We start from the raw sequence: 7,830 nt of genomic DNA, 5'->3' as shown, positions 1-7,830 counted from the left end.
GGATGTAGAATAAGGTCATGTAGAATAAAGCATTAATAGGTGCTTAATTACTGCTAATAAATGGCCAATATTAGTTAATAGGTGTTACCTATTCTCTCTCTCTCTCTCTCTCTCTCTCTCTCTCTCTCTCTCTCTCTCTCTCTCTCTCTCTATATATATATATATATATATATATATATATAAACTATTTACATGTATATATTTATATTCATATAATGTATATTATATATAAATATATTTAATATATAAACAGAATATTTTTCTTAAAAATACACATGATGTGTGTATTTATATATACAAACTTAATATACAAAGTGCACACAGATCCATTATGTACACAAAAACCTTTATTTGGATGTGATTAATCGCAATTAATAATTGGCCAGCACTATAATAAATAAATAAATAATTTTATTTGTGAGAACAGATGGCTACTTTTGAATGGTCATCAATGGTGGAACATGGGTTTGATCCCTTTGCTACACCCTATAAATGTCAAATGCAAAATATCATAAAATCATAAAAGAGGTAATTCACAAAAAAAGGGGAAAAAAGAATAATGAAATAAAGTCTTATAGGTTCATTAGACAAGAAAGCCTGTATAATGAGTTTTAAAAATGGTCATGTAAAACTAATTATGCCCAATTTTACTGTAAGAAACCTTGACCTGGACTTTGGGGAACTTTATTAAGTGCTACAAGAGTGTAGATTATGTTCTTTTTAATTGTGTGTGGGTGATTGGATGAACAAAATAAATGAAGATACTGACAACTGTGGTGAAAATAAGTAAATAAATACTGAAGGTTAAACCAATATACATGTATATCTGGACACAGTATTGCAGCCTATTTATGAGTCAAATATTGGATGTGCTTACTGACCAACAGCGCAGAAGTCTGACTGGACCCCTCGCAGACTACCCGCCAAACCCTCTTCCCGCTTAATTGCCTGGGGTGTGTATCTCAGCGAGCTCCATGGGACTGATCCGTACGGATTCCTCCAAAGGTCAACCCGAGCCCCACAGTCTCGTAAGAGAAGTCCAATTAATACAAGCTCAGTGGAGCTACATTATTTATTTAGCACTAAAGAGGAGGAGGAGGAGAGAAAGAGAAGAAGATCAATGAAGGTTTGGAACTTAATTACCGCTTTCACTCGACAGGCCTCTTTCAAAGTGGCATAATCCCTCTCCTGTCTGCGGTGGGTCTGAACACGCTTTAACCGCTATGAGGAAGAATTATAGAGATCACGCTCAAGAGTGTGTTTGGCATATTTAATTAACATTTATGCTACTTAGTCAGATTACATAAATAATAGTCACTTATTTTGAAGCCTGCAGCCTTTATATGCACTGCAAAAAAAAAAAAAAAATTTGTCTTGTTTTCTAGTTAAAATATGTGAATGGCCAACTTGAGAGAATACATTGAATTCTGTTTATCTTTCTTGGCCAATAGTTTGGCCAAGAAAATATTTTTTTTTCCTATAAGGGCTTAATTAAATTCAAGATATTTTAAAGTTATTCTAGACTTAAGTTCTTTAAAAACAGGTTTTGTTTAACTTATTAAACACAATGCATTAAGAGCCAGGGGGTGAAAACTTTTAGAATTTGAAGATCAGGGTAAATTTAACTTATTTTGTCTTCTGGGAAACATGTAACTATCTTCTGTAGCCTCTGAAGGGCAGTACTAAATGAAAAAAAATATGATATTTAGGCAAAATGACAAAAATGTACACATCTCCAATCTGTTCAAAAGTTTTCACCCCCGGCTCTCAATGCATCATTTTTCCTTCTGGAGCATCAGTGAGCATTTGAACCTTCTGTAATAGTTGCATGTGAGTCCCTCAGTTGTCCTCAGTGTGAAAAGATGGATCTCACACAGTCATTGAAAGGGTTCAAATACACAAAAGTTCTGGAAAACCAAAGAATTTGTGAGACCTGAAGGATGTTTTTGAAGAACAGCAGGTAGGACAAACAAGGGACTCATGAACAATTATCGCTAAACAACAAAACACAGCTGTGGATCATTCAAGTAACAACTTAGTATTAAGAATCCAGGGCTGTAAACTTTTGAACAGGGTCCTTTTTATAAATTCAACTATAATTTTCTCTTGTGCACTATATGTAAACATCAGTTATAATGCATTAGGCTTTATAGACTTAATAGAATACATTTACTTGGCCATTTATGTTTACACCTTTAAACAGTGAAGGTATTATAATCCATGATGTAAAATGCTTTTTTATATCATTATGCATTTAAACAAAGCTATGATAGCTGTGGTTATAATTATGAGAATACTGAATCGATTATAAGGTGCACTACAAGGCATTATAATGCATTATAAATAAGCAGTTGGCATGAAATACTTTTGGGAAGTTGAAATGTTCTGCAATGTGACATGCTGTACTTCATCTTAAAGTCATTTAAAGAGCATTTTGCTAATTCTTTTATAATTATCATATATATTAATTGAGAGGCTCTACGGATTATGGAATACCAGTGCTTATAAAAAAATAATTTGTCACACAGCGGGACCATTTAAAATGACCCAGTAAAGGCAAAAAGATGATTAAACACGGGAATAAACTTAAAGGAAAAAGTCACCATAAGTTATAGCACCCGAAATACACACTTTTCCTTATACATGCATGAAAAATGCAAGATAAATTCTTCATGTTTTTCAACTTCAAGGACATGTCAACTTGAGTATCCAGACCCAGTCTGAATCTTTTGAACTTCTCTGAATCTTCCGATTTTTGGTTTGTGAATTCATATAAACACTTTTATAAAAATTCAGCCCACTATTTAATATTCTAACTGTTATTTAAATTATTAGTTTCAATGTTCAATTATTAACTCCTTGTAATGACTTAAACCCTTCTGAACATATATTCTCCCTAATACATACAGTATAACGCCCCTCTGCACACATACACTTGTATTTATATTTGATTTTTATAGCATTCGTATTATTCTGTAAATCTTGCTATTCTACTGTAACTCTCTGTCTGTTTCTGTTTCTATGAATACTTGAAATGCCTGCCAATTGAGCACATTTGGCCCATAAAAATCTACAAATTTCAGTGGAATGGAGATGAGAGTACTCCATTTATTTGGAACCACTTATTTGGAAATTTGTGTTCAGATTCAGTGTGGGCCTGCATATTGCATTATATACAGTGGAGATCAAAATTAGATATCTATAAATCTATAAATACTTGCTTTTTCTGAAATATTGTTGTGTGATCATCATCATCATTCATATTTGAAGGAATATTAGCTGTACATACCACTTTTCTACTAACATGTTTGACAAAATAACCAGGGCATTTCAACAAAAACCTTTATTTTGTGGAAACACAGTGATCAAAATTAGAGAACAGTAGCATGAAACAAGATCACAACTAAATTTCTATGGGGTTACAGCTGTCAGAAATTAATAAGTGTAAAGACTTCAGTTGAATGACTTTAGTTTACTTCTGCGGCCACAGGACTAGAATCACTAGATTTTCTTACTCCTCTTGTGTGATCTTAGTCCACTCTTCTTCCACTATTTTCCATAGTTTGGTAACTGTAGTGGGTTTCTTAGCCAAAACTTTGTTGCCAAGAATTTTGCAGAGATTTTCAGTTGGGTTTAGATCAGGACTCTGGGTCAGCCATTTCATTATTTTAATGTTCTTAGCTTCAAGGAACTGCTTTACCCATTTCCAGTGTGACGGGGCATTGTCTTGCATGAAAATTGCAGGCTGATTTAGAGATGCTTGCAGGGAATGAACTGCATGTTGCTGAAGGAGGTTCTGATAAACATTTGCATTCACCCTGCCATGTATCTGTGTAAGAGGCCAAACTCCTTATGCAGAAAACATTCCTCAAACCATGACACTTTTTTCCTCACCTTTAGGCTTCAGTTTTCCCCCAGTTTGAAGCCAAACAAAATGTTTCTCATCAGATCCAAACGAAGTAAACTTACTCTCTTCACTATAGTTAATTTTGGACCGGTTCTTCTCACTCTAAAAAGTTATAAGTTGATTTAACTAAAATTGACAATTCACTTTAGTTTCCTCAATTTTTTTAAGTTAAGTCAACTTTTCACTTTTTACAGTGCTCTTTCCACACAACATGCTCCTCAGCAAAGGTAAGCGTAGCCTTTTGATTCGTTCTGCTGATGATAGATTTGGTCACTGTAGAGTGCACTTTCAGTCTGACTTCTCTTATGCCGAGTTCAGACTGCACGATTTTCAAAGCAATCGCGTCACAGATGTTTTCACACTGCATGACTATCTGGGGTAGCATTCCGTCGCTGCTGTGTTCACACTGCACGATGGATCGGCGACAGGGGGTTTCACACTGCATGACTTTACAATAGGAAGAATCGCCGACAACTTTGTCCCGGTCCGCAAACTACGTCTCACAACCAAACACACGCGAGAAGTGACATGGAAACAATGCGAGGTCAGGCATGCAAGTTCTCACGTGAGACTGGTATTATTATAAAAAAAATGGTAGCCCGCAAGAAGCTTGTCATACAAATTGCATGTGCACTCATTTGCAGCGAAAAGAAAAAAAGCCGAAACTATGCTTGTTGATATTGTGGTCTATACCTTCGTAACTCCTCCCCCAACTTCCCGCTGGCCTGGATGTTGCTGTCTCATTGGCTGTAGGTAATCGCCGATGTGATTTTCAGTCAGATCACCTTTCACACGGCATGATTTTGAATCGCCGACAGGTCCAGATATTTAGCATGCCAAATATCTCACGGGTGTCGGCGACACGTCGGCGATTCTCTCAGATCGCGTCTTTGATAGTTCACACTGTGTGATTGTCACTCACGTGAACGAGCACTGATTTGCCTGTTATTTCGGGCATTTGTCGGCGATTTCTCAAAACCTGTCGGCGAGTCAAAATCGGGGCTAAAATCATGCAGTCTGAACTAGGCTTTAAACAAGCAGAGGCCGATCCTTACTCTGTTCAACAATAAACTGGCCAGCATTTCCAGCTGCAGTGCTGAACCAATTCAGCATTGATATCCTATATTTTTGTGCATTTATCTTACATGGAAGACCAGCCTTTTTGGAGAACTTAAATGAATTAGTGTCATTGTTAACCTGCAATATTCGAGGAATCACAGATTTAGAATGACCAACTTCTTTTGCAGTGGGTAAAAGTGTCATCTGGACAACCTCCTGTGGCAAAGTTTCAATCACCTTAAAGCAGCCCGCCATCTTGTAATCGCAGTAAAAATTAGAGGAATGCTGCCAGTTAAATAAGGTTTGTCATGTAATTATAGAAATGAGCACCAGGTTAAAGGAGAAGTTTACTTCCAGAACAAAAATGTACAGATAATGTACTCACCCCCTTGTCATCCAAGATGTTCATGTCTTTCTTTCTTCAGTCGTAAAGAAATTATGTTTTTTGAGGAAAACATTTCAGAATTTTTCTCCATATAGTGGACTTCTATAGTGCCCCAAGTTTGAACTTCCAAAATGCAGTTTGAATGTTGCTTAAATTAATCCCAAATGTGGTTGTAAACAATCCCAGCTGAGGAAGAAGACAACTGAGAACAACTGTTGTCAGCAATTATAATACAATAAATGTTTCTTAAGCATAAAATCGGCATATTAGAATGATTTCTGAAGGATCATGTGACACTGAAGACGAGAAATGATGCTGAAAATTCAGCTTTGACATCAATAGAAATAAATTACATTTCAAAATATATTCAAAAGAAAACAGTTACATTAAACTGGAATAATATTTCACAATATTACTGTTTTACTGTATTTTTAATCCTATATATAGAATTGAGTCATCAAGCACTGATATTCGATGTACTTTCACATCATAAACTAAAGAACAGATGAACTGGATGCAGTGAGGTTGAGAGGAGTGTTTGTTCAGGTTTCTGCAGTAATCACTGCTCTCTCCAGACTCTTTCACCCAGAACTGATCCCTCTCTGCTTACCAGAGGTTTAGATATGTATGTAAGGAACACAAGGACACAATTAGTCTTCTGTTGCAAAGCATTACCACTGCACTCCGGAGCTAAAACACATTAGAAAGCTAACCGAAAAGCAATTCATTTTCTTCCTCTGCTACACTTTAAAACAATTCATGAAAGATCACAGCAACGAACGGAAATGTTATTTCAAGGCTAGCGAGGATGAGACATTCAAAAGTGTCATTTCGGAGTAATGGGACACATCTGCACCTGGGCTCTATGTAACCTTACGTGTCAAAGTATCGCTGCCTATAATTGTACGCGCTGGTGAATAACCGGAGAAGCAGAGTCGTTATGTTATGATATGACTCAGTGTGTGTCATAGCAGTGGTTGTATTGAAATATTTACAGGTTAAACATTGTTTCTGTCACACCGCAAGACAGACGCAAAACAGGAATGATGGACCCAATATTTATTGAGTGTTTTGAGGCTCTTCCTGATTAAACATTTACAATAAACAGCAAGATAGCAATGCAAATTCTGCAGAGATGCATATTAATCTGTTTGTTTGTTTGACTGTCTGACTGATTGTTTAATGAACACACATTTACTGCAGAACAATAATGCTGGATATGATTTCTGTAAATCATAATAAAAGTAGAGCTGCTAACTTTTTGGGTAAATAAACATTTTTAAGACCAAAAGTTGTTAATGCACTTATGAAATGCTGTACACAGGATTGTTTTAGTATCACTGAAATTCTTTAAATTTCAGTTTTTCCTTATTATTCATTTAGTATACAGTCTATACAGTATACAGTTGAAGTCAAAAGTTTACATACACCTTGTAGAATCTGCAAAATGTTAATTATTTTACCAAAATAAGAGGGATCATGCAAAATGCATGTGATTTTTTATTTAGTACTGACCTGAATAAGATATTTCACATAAAAGATGTTTACATGTAGTCCACAAGAGAAAATAATAGTTGAAATTATAAAAAATGACACTGTTCAAAAGTTTACATACACTTGACTTTGGGGGGTGAAAACTTTGAATTTGAAGATCAGGGTAAATTTAACTTATTTTGTCTTCTTGGAAACATGCAAGTATCTTCTGTAACTTTTGAAGGGCAGTACAAATAAAAAATGTGCACACTGTCAATCTGCTCAAAGGTTTACACCCCTGGCTCTTAATCCATTCTGTTTGCTTCTGAAGCATCAGTGAGCGTTTGAATCTTCTGTAATACTTGCATATGAGTCCCTCAGTTGTCCTCAGTGTGAAAAGATGGATCTCAAAATCATACAGTCATTGTTGGAAAGGGTTCAAATACACAAAATTGCTAAAAAAAAAAAAAAAAAAAAAGAGTTTGTGGGACCTGACGGACTTTTCTGAAGAACAGCAGGCAGTTAAACTGTTCAAGAAAAACAAGGGACTCTTGAACAACTATCACTAAACAAAAAAAAAATACCTCTTGTTACCTGAATGTGGATCATTATGATCCCTCTTATTTTGGTAAAATAATTAACATTTTGCAGATTCTGCAAGGTGTATGTAAACTTTTGACTTTTGATATATATATTTATTTTCTGTTAAAGTATATTTCATTTCAAGTAACAAAAAAAATGTCTTGGGCTATTCGTTTTAGTTCAATTTAATAACCCTTGCTTGCAAACCATTTTTTCTATTCTGAATTGGGTTAGTTAACTAAAATCACAAAAACATTGTTTGTTACTTGAAATACAATAAACAACTTATTTAATATATTTAATATATTAAAAAAATAGTTCTCATTTTCTTTCCATTCAACTAGTTAAAATAACTAAAACTAAAACTTAAATAAAAAATTAATACAAACTATATACGCATAAAAAAATGAATAAAATGACAAAC

Source organism: Garra rufa, chromosome 5 (assembly GCF_049309525.1).
Source record: "Garra rufa chromosome 5, GarRuf1.0, whole genome shotgun sequence".
Lineage (NCBI taxonomy): Eukaryota > Metazoa > Chordata > Actinopteri > Cypriniformes > Cyprinidae > Garra > Garra rufa.
This window is presented reverse-complemented; position numbering follows the sequence as displayed.